A 16,274-nucleotide genomic window follows, 5' to 3' on the forward strand; every position below is an offset into this window, starting at 1 on the left:
GGCCACCACAAGATCCCCTTTCCCACAAGGAGCCTCATGGCTGGTGTTCATGGCAAGGGCTTTTCCTCTGAATTTGGATGCTGCTTCTTCCTTGACCAGAGTCTGGCAAAGAGCTCCTTCCAACCCCATGTCTGTGACAGGTAAAAATCCTCCAAGCTGTTTTCCTGTGAGGTCTTTGGGGTCTTGGGGGTACCTTCTTCGGGTTTTTTGTTTTGTTTTTTACCTTGGAGCTCTCAGTGATGTCATATTTCAAAAGAGGCTGAAATGCTAGAGCAAAAGCCCAGAAAGCCCCTGCATCCTCCTGCCACAGTGCTGTGTGGAGCACGTTGCTGTGCCATGCAACAAGCCTTTGCTTTGGAATTCATAGATAATTGCTAGTCCTGTCAAGGACCATTCATTTTAGTAGTGTAAAAATCACTATGGTTTTATTTCAAGCTTGAGAAACCACTTTGTCAGACTGGGCAAGTTTTACCAAACCAGTATGTGGGCTGTGGGCACAGCTGGAGTTAACAGAAGGAGCCCAGTTCCACAAATACCAATGGTTCTCTGACTTGGTTTGAAACAGGGAAACAAAGTAAACAAGGGAAGGAAGGGCTGGGGAAGTGGGGAGAAAGGAAGAGGAGAAAACTTCCTCCTTTCTGATGAAATTGTTTTCACCTCTTTATTCCAAAGAGAGGTTTTCTGACATATGGGGTTTTAAATATTTGTTTGCTCTGCCTGCTTGGTTGTTTACTGCTCTGAGAGTCTGTGCTGCCTTTGCTGGCATGCTCAGTCTTTCAGGGAATACGACAGAGTGCAAGGCTGTTTACTTATTTCTACTAGCACTTATTCAGCAGTGAAGTTGTTTTTTCCTGGTTCAGGTTTTGCCAGGAACTAGACACTGTTGCAGGAACATGGTGGTTGTGGGCATCTTAAGGGAGAACTACTGCCTCTTCTAGGCAGTATAGCTTCCATTATACACTTTGCTATCACTGCTGTATTTGGCTCATGGTAGAGGGGAAAGTTATTTTATTCCTGAATTTTTTCCCACATGGAGAAACAAAGGACTTTGCAGAGAAGAAGAAGGAGAAGGAAGGTGAGGGGGATGTTTGTCAAAAGGCCAGGCAGAGCTTCTATGGGAGAGCCAAAGTTAGACAGGAATTTTCTGGATCCCTTACCCTTACCACTACTCTGCGAACATCCATCATATTTAAATGTACCCTCTCTTTTCTGACCTGGCCCAAGTCAAGGCAGGCTCTGTGCTGTCTCAGGGCTGGTTGCAGGGGTGTAGCACAGCTGTGTGCTGCTGAACCTGCAGAGTTGATGGATAAGCCTGGCCTTTGTCATCAGCTTTGGGCTAGCTCAACTGGAAACTTGCACTTGTAGACAAGCTGATTACTGTTCTCGCAGAGTTTCATGACCCTTACTAAGTTTCATATTCCTTTTGCCACATCTCCTTTGGTTTCTTGGGTTTCATATTCCTTTTGCCACATCTCCATAGGGATGCAATAATTTCTCAAGGGCTGTGAGGTGAATGCAGCTTTTCCTTCATTCTCTAAACTGCAGTGTTGGGAAGGAGAACCTTTGCTGCTGAAGCCTATGGTAGTACACCTGCAGACTAAACAGCAGTCTCTGCACAGCTTCAGGCTGGTCCATTGAACCAACATGAAGAAGTCTGCTTTTCCTTCAAAATGACCTGCTGTTTTCTCTGGTTTTCCACACAGGAAGAATGAACGTCATTTCATTTTATTAAAACCAGAAAGGAGGCTGCTGGCCACTTTGCTCAACATCCTCATCAGTACTTTCCATGAGGCTCTCTGCTTGCTCTCTGGATTGGGTCAGTAACATGCCTCTGACCCAGGATTTTTCCAGGTAGTAATCTGAGAGCTACTGATGCTGTCTGAGCGATGCTATCTTGCAATTAGTCTGAAAAAAAACGTTCTTTTCATGTATTTCTGTTTTGTCATCTAAGGATCTTAAACCCCAGATCTTCCACAACTGTCATTCAAGAAGGCAAAGACTACTTGCTGTGTACTGGAATGTGTCCTTTATATTTGATATTAACTAATGGGGACGAAATTACTCTTGGCTCTTGATATCACAGAGTGTTCCCTTTGGGGGCTGGATTCCTTCCCAGCAAGTGGTAGCAGCCACCAGCAAAGGTGAGTTTGACATTGCTGCAAACTGTCCATAAAGCAACCCATGCAACTGTGCCAGCACTAACTCTCTTTGTTCGGATTATTTATTGAAGGTGAACTCCTTGAGCATACAGAGCACAGAAGGTTTTTGTGAGTACAGAAAAAGACCCCAGAGATGTGCTGGAGGGAATGTTTCCAGGCTTAAAACCGTGTCAGGCCCAGCATAGGCTGCAGGCTGCTACCTCCAACTGCTTTTGGCTCCTTGGTTCCAGGTAAGAGCAGCTTCCCTGGTTCTGAAGGAGCCTGTCATTTCCAGCAACTGAGGGAAGTATTACTGTTTATGGTTTAGAAAGCAGGGAGGGAGAACTGAGATAACTGGCCCTCTGTGTCTTGCTATTCCTATCTACAAATTGTGGGTGACAATATTTTACCTTCTTCAGAGGGACATTTGCAAGCTAATGGACAGAAAGTGCTCAGGAACTCCCCACCTGGGCAGTTGGGACACCTTGGCAATCTGCCCAACAGCTTTTAGATGTGCCTTACCTAATCAACGAGTGACAATGGGCATGAACATTTTGTCTCTAAAGTGCTGGCTACTCCTTGCATGCTGTGTGTCTATGGGCAGTGCTGCTCTTGTGTTGGGAGCCTTCTCCTCCCTCTGTTCCAGGCTGCACAGTAACTGCCTGCAATTCTGCTGGCAGAACTGCTTTTTTAGCCAAATGAGAGGGTTCCTATGTTTCAGCATCACCATTAACTCAGAGGAAGTTGGGCTAATGAGCCATGGTGCCTGCAGGCCTCTGAAGGACAACATGCTTCTGCAAGCCCCAGAATGGGACTGTGCCTGCTACCTCCAGCCTCTTGACTGAATGCTGACATTTTTTATGGCATTGCTATTATGCTCTCTGCTGGCTCTAGGCACTCAGAACTCACTCTCTGTCATATCTGTTTCTCTGGATATTTATGCTGTAAGACTGGGAGCAGAATGCAACCCTGAAGGCTTTCAGCAGTGTTAACTTGCCCTCATTGCTAGTGTATGAGAAACCTGCCACACTGTCTCTTCTTTGATACCTTCCCTGGATTTGTGCTGCTGAGAGGCTTCTCTGATCTCTTCCACTAAATGACACAACCTAGCAGAAAAGGGTCTCTGAGTTTTAAAACCAGTGTAATCTTTGGGAAAGGAGTAACAGATCTTTGATGGTCCAAAAGGCCTGACAACTGGGGCATGCAGGAGAAATCCAGTTGTTCAAATAGTGGAAACATGAAGAGAAAAGTGTTAGTGTCAATCTTAGGTTAATTGGAAAATATTCAAAGGACTTTGTTTTGCTTAATTTTGAGGTTAGAACTTCCCTGGGGTTCTATGAAAAGAATGAAATGCTGGCAGCTCCTTTGAAATTTGCAGGAGTGAGCTGCAAAGCAAAGAAGTTGTTAGAAGGGATGTGACCTCCTCCTGGCTGGCTGGACAGCAGGAAAATGAAAATGAGAATGTTATGCAATTGCTCTTGCTTCAAGAGCAGTCTGTGGTGTGACATAAGTGGATAGGTATGAAGACATCCTTTAGAAAGCAGATCCTCTGTTCATCCTGATACCCAATATCAAAGATGAGGTTTCCTAGCTCCAAGCTCTCTCAGAATGCACACATGGCCTGTAGGAAGCACCAGACACATCAGGTGTGTCGTGACTCCACTGTCCTTCACAAACACCACTGGCAGCATTGGTGGTAAGATGTGCATTGCTCTGCAGTGAAAGACCAGGTTTTTTGGATTAACTGTATGCCCTTGTTAAGGCCACCCCTTTTTTGTTATCTTTTGTTTTCCTTTTTTGCTTGAACATAAGGTGTTTCAGGGCAGGGAGTGTCTTAGCTTATGTTTTTGGAGTATTCTGCAGAATGGGAACCTGCCCATGGTACTGGGGCACATGGTACTTGGCACTGCTGCTTATAACCTCTGGGCATGGGAGAGTGGGGGGACTCACCCAGCAAGTCTGGAGCCTGCAGAGCCAGTTCAGCTCAGGGAGTCACACAGAGGAGCCTCTGGGGCTCCATGCAGTGAGGAGGGGCAATAGAGCACCCACCTTATCTGTCCTTCTCCCTGTGCCTTCTGCCAGCATAATTCCAGCTGGGCACTCTGCTATACCATCTGCAGTCGGGCAGCACAAGTAGATGGAGACTTGCTGTTATACTGGCTAAGAAGAAGTTTGAGAGCAGCTCTTGAGCCAGGGAAAAGTTGGAGGGGCCTATTCAGACAGGAGGTAGATTCACTTCCTAACCTACTTTTGAAGAAGAGTAAATTCTCCAGGATTGTGAGGCTCTTCCCCACTGAATTGCCTCAGAAGCATATCAAGCATTGGAGACCCTGAAGACTGGACACCATGTTCAGGGTGCAGTGTTTAACCACATACCCAGATTCAAGACATTGGTGGTGCAGTGATGGAAGGAAGGGCCCAAAATAGGAAACAGTGCCTGGGAAGTGAGCACACCACCAGCCTGATCAGGACCTCCAGCAGACCTCTGGGAAGAGAGAATCCTACAGGATTCTTACAAAGAGCAGAAGTGCTTCTCAACCCTTTTGGCCTGTGTGCCAGTTCTGCTGATTGAAAAATCACTTCTATTGATTGAAGAACTCTAGCAGTTCAATCACAGAATAAGGATAGTTCCTTCTAGCAGTTTAATCACAGAATAAGAAAGTGGATGTCAGACCTCTCTTGGGTTTTTGTTCCTTCACCGTTTTGAAGGCTGAAATGGGCTGTTCTAGTTTGATCAACTCTGTAAGTCACACCACCAAAACCTGCATGGCTCCTCTCCTGCCAGAAGCGGGGACCTCTGTTCTACCTGCAGAAAGGTATCCAGTCCTGGGCTGCAAACATTCAGGGAAACAATCTGTCACTTCACTTGTGTTGAGTCTTCCCACCCAGCCCCAAGGTAATGATGCAGGTTTTGTTTTCCTCCAAATTTGTCTGTCTGGTTCAGGCTCCTAGCTCTCCCTTTTTGCTCTGCATTTTACCTGTAGCTTTAGGTGCACTGTAGTAAAAATACTTTACCTTACTGAGGGAACCAGGCAGTACTTTTTGGCTATCGTGAAGCTGTTCATCAGCCTTCTTTTTTGCTCCTGGAGTGCTTAGAAGGCTCTGGGAGCAGTCATTATTAGTGTTGTGTAATGGTCACAGTGCACTCCAAGAGTCTACAATATGTTGTAAAAAGGCCAAAAGCCAACACCCATGTGGACTGGCCCCCTCTGACCAACAAATGTAACCTCTGGAGAATTTTAACCTCATACTGACTGCTATTGCCATTGCCTTCTCCTGTGTCATCATCTTTCAACTTAGGTTGACATGCAATTGAAGACAGCATAAAATATAGAAGAGAAAGTTCTGGAGGAAAATATTGTCATGTATAACCAAGAAAAGCATAGTTAGGTTTTTTTTATGTATTTCAACTTTGAAGTGTGCAGGGTCTGAACCTCTAGCTTTGTTGTCACCTGTTTCTTTTGTTAATACTGAAGTAGATGAGCTGCTTGGGAAGTCTGGATGATCCAAAACAACACAGTGGAGAGGTGTTCCTACCCTCTGATGGAAGCATAGTCCAGAGGGAATCAAAATCAGTGTAAGCTGCAGTTTTGGCCAGAGCTTGGAGTGATGCCCTTTAACAAGATGTGTTGAAAACTTGCATTACATAAATGTCCATAACCAGTTTTTCAAAAGATGCAAAAGAGAGACTTGAGTCAAAGCCAAGCACGTTTTCTGTGCCTTGGAAATGAATTGCCTCCAGAGAGCCCTCCTAGGAAGTTCGGGCTGTTTACCATATGGAACCTACTATGACCTTATCTTTGTGTTCCTACATCTGTGGTCAGGAACCAGTCCAGCTGTACCAGTGGAGCTGTTCTGAGTTGCTCTTTGCCTGAAACCTGGGTGAGTTCAGCTGGGGTTCATCCCTGCGGTGCTGAACGGGGTGGTGTGTGCTCCTCCAGGTCACCAGGCCTTGTCTGGTGCCCTGTTAAATGCAAGCTGAGGCCTCCTATGCCTTGGTTTATCTAGGCATGCACAAAAGCATTAATGACTAAGACCTGAAAAGGTAGTAGGAAGATGAATGGTTAAATTAGAGTTCTGGTTTTCCTGATTGCTTTCTCTTGTTTAAATGGAATTTGGATCAGTCTAGATTTGGGTCTGAAGTTTAATATTAGAGTTGCCAAAAGCATACAGGTTTGGATGATGCTCTGGACAAACTTCCAGATGTTCAGGCATACTTAGAAGACTTATAAATTTGTATTTCTGTTGCCTGAGTCTTTTACAAACTCTTGAATAACCTTTGCCAGAGTATTCAACCTTTCTGACCTTGGAGAACAGCACTGGTCTCCTATGAGCTGAGTGGTACAGGTTGAGATTCAGCTAATATTTGTTGAAGAGTAGGAGTTCTTTAGAGGCATGAGAGGCTTAGCTAATATTTGCAGAACACTTTGAGGTCTGGGGATAGATACTGTTACCAAAGGGTGAAGTGGTATTCACATGTTCTGTCATGTCTGTGTTGTTTACAAATAGAATAGAATGATGTTTTGAAGGTCATGGACCTTGAGAACAATAGTGGGTTTGAAGCACTCATTTATTTTTACCAAGTTCAGATGCCTGGCATACACTAGCATTTCATTTATACAAAGGATCTGATCAAACATTTTGGTTGTTTAGAGGAGTTGTTTTGCTTGTTTTCAGGCTGTTGAAATGTCAGATGGCAAAAACAAGAAAGAGCTCCAGATGGAGCAACTGGAAGACAAACACGATAAAGATGGTAATGGGAAAGCTTCAGAGTCACACTTGACTGGGATTCCCATGCTTGGGTTTGGGAGTCCCCACCTGTGGCTTCCAAACCCACTCTCTGTGCAAGCCCTTGTGCCAAGCAGCATCCCATGAGGAAGTTCTTCATTATTATGGTAAGCAAAGCCAGTAACAGTTTGGGTTGGTTCTTTTTTTCACTGTTCATTAGTCCATCCATGCTGGGAATTGTTTGGGAGTTGCAATCTCATCTGGAATACTCAGCATTTATATGTCCAAGAAAATCATAAGCACTCTGCTTTAATGACCCCAAATTAGAACTGGAGTTTCATGACTTACATTAATAGGGTGACTAAAGGCCCAGTAGTTTGATCTCATTCACTGGCATTCACGCTGTCATTTGCACCAGCAGATCAATCTCTGTCTTCCCAACTTCTAGTGAGCATACAGACTAAATCTGTATTTGAGTAATGTTGGAAGATGGGTGATATAATAAATCCTTGGTTATAGATGGAGAAGTAAAAGCTGGTAAAAAAAATCTATCTAATCAGACAGCTCATTTAACAGAAAAAAATTTGTCCAACTTCCTCTAGTCCATGGCCAGCTTTCTTGAAGACAAAGGGAGGCGTAATTTGTACTGGCAAAGCTAACCCTGATTTAAAATCAGAGTAAACATTTGGCACAAATTGCAGCTTTTGTTTATTTACACTTGAAGCTGTGCTAGTCACCGAGGGCTGGAGTTACAGCAAATTCCTAAAGTATGCTGCCATCTAATTTGTAATATTGGTGGTGGCTTATTCCCTAATGTTTTGGAAGCAGAGTACAGTACAGGAGAGTGAAATTACCTTGCAATTACCAACTGAAGCAGCTTCTTTTGTGGTGGTGATATGGGAATGTACAAGGATGGCTTTAGGATGTGCTTGGTCAATCACTATGTTTATTTTGTCAAACAATTATTTTAAGGACTCAATTCTAAGTGCTCTAAGAACATGCTAAGTGCTCTTTCTACCTTCACTGAGACAGAAACTGCTGAGCACCTTGTGTGGCTGTGTCCTTAGTTTCTGTGCCAGGCTAAGGGATGGGCAGAGAGGCTTTCAGAAAGGAAAAGTGTTACATTGAAAGCCAATAATCTTTGACATGGTGTGAATGTGATCTTTAGTTCTGTCTTGGAGACTGCTCTTCCAAAACACCACAAAGGCCATACTCATCAGCAGAGATATTCATATGTTATTATTGAGTAAGAAATGATATAGACTTATTAGAAGGTTGATTGATATAATAGTGTGCTTATATTTGGAATTTTGTTTTTTTATAAACTGTTCTAATCTGGATAGATTTAATTTGTCATTTAGTTAATACATTTCACCTAATTAGTTAATTGAGAAGACACCCTTCTTATAAACAATTTTTGAAAAAACCAAAAAACTAAGAAAACACTACCTACAGGTTGTTTATGATAATAAACTATTATTGTTTATCTTCAACTCCCCCAAGTCTCTCAAGCCAATTCTAGGAAAACTTCTCTAGTTTTCTCACTCTCAAACCAAGCTATCACATCCACATTCATAAGCTGCCATCGGTGGCTATCCATGAGCTATTGTACCCATGAGACAAAGGGGGGGTGGAAATAATTATCCCTGAATGTGACAGTTTAGAACATGGGATGTATAGAGGAATGGAGCTAAACCCTTGGAGTCAGTGCTGCCTAATTAATGTCTCTTTGTTGATGTGCCATAGCCTGTACTGTTTTGTGAGCACACACTCTAATAGCCAAGTTCCCTGTGCCTAGGTTTGGATCTTACCAATTCAGGCTTGCCACATACTCCCAAAAACTAGTCTGGAGGTTTCAGCCACATAATTCTCTGTCTATGTGAGTCAAACAACAGGAATGTAATGAAATCAGACATATATGCACACTCATAACTGAGCTTTCATTTTAGAGATTAGTATTCAGTTGGTTAAAACCCCAAGTGTAATGATTATGTGGGAAAGTCATTATTTACTGGCTGTGAATCCAACGGTGGGAGGCAGATCAGAGGTGCTTTGGTAAAAAGGTATAGACAGTAACTTGCAGAACTGAGTTCTACTTGCTGAGTAGAAAAAATGTCTGACGTTGTTAATTATAGTCTTTTCTGTCTTGTTCCTTTGCTTTGCATTTCTCTGTGGAAGGCAACTTTATCTCCTCTGAGGAAGACATGAATACAGTCAAATTAGAGCTGTGCAGGAGGAATGTTAGGGAGGATGGAATAATCTAAAATGCCCCTCGTTCTTGTGTTTTGCTACTGACATGAAGAGACGCTAATCTTGAAGCTTGTTTGATTTCTATATAGAGGAACATGTGAGGTTTGAGGCCTTCACACACCCTTTATATCTCAGGAGAGACAAGCAGTACCTCCATGCTTTTTTCCCCCTCCAGCTTTGCCTTCTGTATCAGCTGTCAATAGTAATACTTCATGCAGAATCAGCTAGAATTTTTTTTTTCCTTTGATTTCCCACCCCCCCATTTAACATTGTTCTAAATTAAATGTAGTTACAGGAAACCTACTGAAATAACACACATGCAACAAGCAATCCAAGTAAGGTAGAAAGGTCCAACAGATGACTGTAATAACCTGTGAGGCCCTCTGTGCTTCCACCTCAGGTTCTCTTGTAATAACTCAGGATCTTTGAGATTGCTTTGGTAATTTTTAATGCTTTGGTTTTGGTGACTGTAATATTGCTTGTTCAGAGCTAATTGATCTTTTCCTGTCATGAATTCTGTGACAGAATGTCAGTGAGGATGTCATGGCTGCCTTGTTGCCATCTACATGAGACATGTAGAGATACAGAGAATTTTTAAAAAACATTTGTTTTTATTTATTTTAACCAGATAGAAGATAGGTGAAAGGTAGCTGAGTAATTTTTTTGGCTGCTATGGAGTACAGGATGTGAAGGAAACTACTGTTAATTACTTTCTATGAAGGCACCACCTACACATTTGTCATTGAACTGATGACCTGGAAATCAAGCTGAAGCTGTTATAATTTAGCTGTGTTCTTTTATTGCCAGGTTTACTTTACTATTCTTCTGCAACATTCCCTGGCTTTAGCAAAGAGAGTTTGACCAAGTCATGGAAAGTCCATGTTGTCAAGAGAAAATTACTCCAGCTCCTGGGATTTTACTGAGAGATCAGGAAGGTTCTTGTGGGATCAGGCTGTGGTGATGGTGTGGGTGATGTGTTGCCAGCAAGAAGCCTTGGCCAGGCTGGGAGAGGTGCAGCAGAGTGGTGCACATGAGCTTTGTGCACACAGGACAGGAGCTCAAACACCTGGACTGTGCTGGCCTCTGTGCCAGCTTTGCTTCACATGTAGCTGGTATTTGGCCTAGCTCATCTAGAGGCACGTGTATATTTAGAATGCAGACCTATTTCTAATAATAAACTTTCTGAAGTGATCGCTAGATAAGTCAATTATCTCACTCCTCTTAGAGTGGTAACTATTAATTACTTGAGTTACAGGCACAGAGCAAAGATGATCAAAGCAGATGATGCCATGGGATACTGAGATCCACAGGGCAGCTTAACACTGATGATGTCTGTTCACTATTTCTGAAATTCTTTGAAGATGGGTGATATGTAATGTTTCTAATTGATTATATTAGCAAGAGTGTTATCTGGAGGACACTTGATGGGAACTCAGGATATGTCACCCTGTTTCTTTGTATTTCATTGGCCAACTGAGCAAGTTAATTCCTCTTTGTGTGCCTTAGTTATCCCACTATTAAAATGCAGTTGATCACTCATAAAACTGAGATAATTATACTGTCCTTTCTGAAAGGTGCTCAGACATTTATTGATTACAAATTCTGGATGTATTTTTGAAGCTATTACCATTTTCTTAATTTAGGTAATAACATCCAACATCAGTGAATCTGATTTGTTCAGAGCAGGCAAGGGGAGATGGAACTTGAATAATTATTGCTTTCACTTTAAAGTTCTCTGCTATTTCTTTAAAGGAAACAATAAAGTTGATGCCAGAGATCTTCTTTTTGCTGCAACTTGGTGCTTCTCTGCAGTGCCTATTTCTAGTTAAGAGAATCCTAGCATTTGGCAAATGACAACTCTTCAGTCTAATAGGTGGCACAGCACTCCTGTCTGGGAGTGTAAATGTTCTGAACTTAAGAATCTTTGCAGGTGGCACCCTCGATTTAGCAGAGACAAGAATAACATCTATTGCCATTCCTGACAATTCTTACATCCCACAAAGCCATTTGAAAATGTAGAAGTAGGTAGTGGAGGATCACATTTGGGTTCTTTGGAAACCCATTGTGTACAAAATAGCTGAATGTCAGCCTGAGGTGTCATCTGCCAAATGTCACCTATTGAGAAAAGGCCTTTTAAAATTTTTCTTTTTTCTTACATGCTGTTTCCCTTCTTGATACTTTCTGAAAAACCTGTCATGTTCCTATTTATCATCCTAAAGAGGAGATGAAAATAAGTCCCCTGCCTAATCTTGAGTTAGTGAAGGTTAATGTGGCTGGGAGCAAGGTGGCCATTTATACCAGTAAGAGAATGGAGAGTTGCTGGTGGAGCCAATACCACTGATGGAGAACTTGCATTGAAATACTCACAGGTTATTCAAGGTGCCTGGAGACTGTTGAAAGGAGGAGATACCTTGCAGTAATTCTGACTTAAGGTATCCATTTCCATCACAAAGTTAAGGCAGTGAATGCTTCCCACTGTTCTCTAAGATTGGGTCTGGCCTCAGGACCAACCCATTTTGCAGCTGATTTGCTGCTCAGGCCAAGTCCATAACCAAAACTCATTTTCTGCTTTTGTAGGAAGGGATGCTTTACATAAGAAGCATCACCTGATCTTGTTGGAGCAAGTAAAGGCAGGAAAGAGTAGAAGAGATTGTGTAAATGGCTTTCCCACTTGGAGAGGTTGGTCTTGCTAAAACAGCATTAAAATCTTTCAACTCAGCCTTACTTACATGATCAGTGAGCTTTCTTTCCAGATGTCACTGAAACACCTTGTTGCTAAATCCCAGGCTGAAGGTGCTAAGTCCGCGTTTTATGTAGTGTTGGCTGCAAGAGGCCAAAACTGATGCTGCATTCCCAAGTGCTGGGTGATGTTCACACAAGCCCTGAACATTAGTCAGTCCCTTCTCCAAAGAATCTGTGACTAGATCAATCAGGCAAAGGGGGATGAAGAAGTTCTTTTCACAAAGGCAGTTTTTAGCTGGTATGGGAACAGAGGAAGCTGCTCTCAAAAATATTACTATTATCCAGTTGATGTGGACAGCACAGGGAGTATATCCAAGTTTCTGCAATGACTGATTTGACCATTTGGCAACAGAGAGATACACTGTCAATAGGCTTCTTCCACTTCCACAGTGTTTTAGGAACACAGATTCCTCTGTTCAGTCATCTCTTCAAATATCAGCTCCCCAGGATCTATAAAGTTGTACCAGGTATGCCCTGAGATGCAGGGAGTTTCTGGCAGAAAATAGGAATGCTCATCTGTAGAGTCCTCCAAGACAAGGACTAGTTTTCTTCTCTCATGCTTGGAATTTGTTTCCCACCATTGAGTTTTGCCTCCTGCTTTCATTTCTTGCCCTTCTTTGCTGTCACCTCCTCTTCATTCTTCCTGGACTGGAGGTAATAGCTCCTTTTAGCAGCAATACCCATGTCAGCACTTGTCTGTCCTTGCAGTCATGTATTTATGTATATTTGCTTTAATTTTCAAATAACCCATCTAGCAAAGGAGGATGGCACAGGGCAGCTGCAATGGGGCCTGCTCTTCCTTATGTGAAGTTGCTAAGGATGTCAGGCTCACTTCTCTGACCATTTTCCCATTGGGACAGGCTTCTGCCACCTTCCAGGCTGTCCTGCACTCTTCACAACATGCAACAGAGTGGCTTTCAAGCCAGTTAAGCTGAAGTTGTGATTTGTGTAAGGTTTGGGAAATGTATTCTTATAAAGGGTAGATGTTGTTCCTTAGATATTGATGCCTCAATTTCTGCCCAAAGACTAAAATTTTTGTGCCTATGAAATACAGGTAGTGCCTATGCAACTTTGACTGAGACACTTTGGAACCCAGGAGTTTTTGAGATTTTCTGTGTTGGCAAATAGTGGGGAATCAGGATACATAAAAATATGTGCTTGTAGCCCACAAGTTCACTGACAAATTAATTTATTTTGAGACCTCAAAATATTCCCTCCTTCCCCAAAAATTGAAACTTGAAATATTAATTTCTTCTTTAGAGCATGAACCCTGTGATCAGCAAGCTCAGCATCCAAGAGTATCTTCACTAAAAGACAATACCCAAATAATAATTTAGCAATAAAATCAAACTGGTTTGACATTGCAACTTCTAAATATCTTTGGAAAATAACTTTCAGAACTACAGTTGTGTAACTATGGTTCTCTGGGAATGTTCATCTGAGAAGGACCAAAGTGCTTCCCAGGTCTTGCACAGAGCATGCAGCTTTGAAAAGTGCCACTATTTCAGGGCAAAATTTTGCTAAAGCCCTTGAAATAATTAAAAAACTGAATGTACTTTACACTTGAAAATGTTAAGGCTTCTAAGTAACATTGACACTATCACAGCTGTTAATATTGAGTCCATTTAGTTGTTGCCTTGGAACTTATTACAATGCAAGCCAGCTTAGTTAATGAGTGCAGTTTTGTGTTATTAGTTATCCAAAATCAACTGGAAAAGCTGCTGGCTTTTATTTCTGAAATGGAACTGAATATGCTCGTTCTCCAGTGATGGGAACGAAGAATCATCTATCAATTCCCTTTCTGCCAGCTGATGCTAGGGTCAGAGAAGTAGGTCACACCTTTCTGGGTTTGAGATGGAGCAATACTTATTTTAGACCAATTTGCTCTGAGCACGGAGCTCATCTGCTGGGTTGAACCAGGGCATTGTTGCTTTCTCTAGTGCATTGTTCTGTTCTCTCACTAATTATCTCCAAATGTTTCTTATGCCTGGAACACAGTAGTAGTGATGAATAATGAGCTCTCTTCTGTTAACCCTTTGACCTGTAATTTGGCTTTCCACTCCCACCTAGATGCTTTCACTTTCCTGCCTCCACCAGCACTGTGTTAGTCTGACACCTGCCTGTATCAGATTTGCTGCCCCATAACCTCCTCTCTTCTCTTCTGCAAATTGGGTAGGAGAGTGCAGGAGCCTGGTCTTTGTTCCAGCATTTACTGTCAGGATTGTGGTGTTTGCTTTATGTGTGTCAGTGTGGATAAAGGGACATCTCACATGCCTGTGGCTCTGGGAAGGGGAACAGCCACAGCCACTCCAGACCTTCTGCTTTGCAGATGACCTGCCTGGAAAAACTGTTCAAACTGTTGATTTGTAGGACTGGTTCCAAGCTGATTCTAAGAGATGGGGTTTAATTGCTGATCACTTTGGGTAAACAGTAGTGCCCCTCAGATGGGGTTTCCTTATGAAGGATAGGCTGCAGATATGAGACAGAGCTACATGTGAGCAGATATGTGAGAACTGAAGCCTGAAAAAGCAGGGGGTGACATCTGTGAATTCCTACAGGTGACTGAGGTTAGTGGGAAGAAGGAGAGGAGAGACTTGCTGCCGATGAGTCATGGAAGCAGTGCCTGGAGAAAATAGGACTAGGGCATATCCCATCCTACAAAATAGTACAATGTCCAAACATGTACTCATTACACTCCTTTACAACCTCAAATCCTTTTGCTTCAATTTGGTGGTGGTTTTTTTTTCCAGTTTAGAGAGCTGGAAAAGCTGTCAGCCCAGCATGTGGAGCTATTGAAGGTAGGTGCAGTCCCCTTGGGAGAGGACATTTGGGGGCCTGGCAGGTGTAGTCCCCTGGGCCAGCACTCCCATTCCAGCATAGAAGGCAACTGTTCCCTGGCTGGTGCAGTGTGCCATGTCTGTGCCATCTCCCATAGTGATCCCTCAGACCACTGGCAACACCTTTCAGCCTTGACAAAACACTCAGAAGCATCTGCAAACCTTTCTTCCACAGAAGAGCATGAACACTGAGTGCTGTGAGCTTCTGCTCTCTGCCTGCCTCAGTCCTGCACCTTCCCATGCTGTTTCCACAGAGACATGCCTCAGAGTAACTGTAAAGGCCAATGCACTGTCTTCACATTTGGCTTGTTTCATAACTGTCCAGTCTCGTAAAGCACTGGCATTTGGTTAGGCTGGAAGCAGATCACAGTTGGAATAGCACTGTTCCATGTCCCTGGTGAGAAAGGCTGAGCTTTTGTTTATGTTGGTGTTGTCTGCCCTGCAGCTCACAAGGGCTGGGCTGAGGCTGGTGATGCTTCAATGCTATGATGCTTTTGGAAGCCTCTCTGAAAGCTTCAAAATGTTGAAATTGGCTCATACCTCTTCTCCATCAGTCTCATGTATCAGTTGTTGTCCAAGTCTCTTCTCAGCTGGTACCACAGCCCAGGAGCCAGTCCTCAGCTAGGGCACAGAATGGCCTGTCTGTTTATCCTGGACAGCTTGGTGTGGAGAAGAATTTCTTTATGCTGAAGGCGTTTTCTTTATAGAAACAGGTAATGACTGGGCAAGAGAAGCTGGCCTGTTAGCTGAAGGCCATGTGATAGTCCTTGGAACTGCTGTCACTGTGGTGTCCACACAGCCTATGAAGTGAGTTTGCCAAGGTGGGAGTCAGTCCCTACTGTTGAAAGACAATTCTTTGTGACAAGAACCTTGATATTTGTAGACTGTAATTATGCAAAGAGACCATGCTACTAATCTAATCTCACCTTCTGCCTCATTCAGACGAGACCTGTACCTGTAATGTCTGCATCAAGGCTAATAATTCACTGTTGTAAGGTACAGCACATGTTTTAGGATGACAGAAAATTTTGTTTTAAGAGCTCTAAGGGTGGAGAATAAAACTCTCCCCTCATCATTTGTTCAAGTGATTAACTACTGGCATTATTGCAAGTTTTAATTTTTAAATGCTTGTATTATTTCCGGTTTGATTTTTTCTAGCTTTTACTTTGAGCTTCTGGATCTGGTTATAGTTTTGTTTATTAGATTTTTGAAGTCCTTTAGCATCTGTCACAGTCCCCTGCTGAGAAATGTTTAGAGTTAGATCAAATCACCTCCAAACCTTCCCTTTGGTAAACCAAACAGGGAGATGGAAAGGCTTCAGCAGCCTCATTTTTCTCTCTCACTGTAACATCTGGAATTGAATGATGTGTGAGGTTGGACCAATCCTCTGTTCACAGTGGCATCTGACCACCTATTTGATGATGCTTAAATGCATCCCTCGGAAAGTACTTATTTTACTTGTGGCTGTTTTCTAGACCAAAACCATCTGTGAATATTTTCCACTGCCTAACCCTAGGAAGCAAAGCCCGGAGCCGAGGGCAGGCGGTACCTGCCGGGAGCTGGGGCTGCGGGGTAGCTG

General features: G+C 43.0%; 1 long non-coding RNA gene across 3 annotated transcripts in view; it reads left to right on the top strand.

The window, feature by feature from the left end:
- LOC108961911 (uncharacterized) overlaps positions 1-16,274 on the top strand; it is a 72,168-nt gene that overhangs the window by 12,654 nt on the left and 43,240 nt on the right. For 2 of the 3 annotated variants that reach the window (XR_007778292.1, XR_007778293.1), the window contains exons 1-3: positions 1,959-2,141; positions 2,231-2,389; positions 6,816-7,033. This is a non-coding gene — a long non-coding RNA (uncharacterized LOC108961911). Of the gene's footprint in view, positions 1-1,958; positions 2,142-2,230; positions 2,390-6,815; positions 7,034-16,274 lie in introns of those variants that run through there. The other variant, XR_001990323.3, reaches the window with a different exon arrangement.

Source organism: Serinus canaria, chromosome 9, assembly GCF_022539315.1.
Source record: "Serinus canaria isolate serCan28SL12 chromosome 9, serCan2020, whole genome shotgun sequence".
NCBI classification, from domain to species: domain Eukaryota; kingdom Metazoa; phylum Chordata; class Aves; order Passeriformes; family Fringillidae; genus Serinus; species Serinus canaria.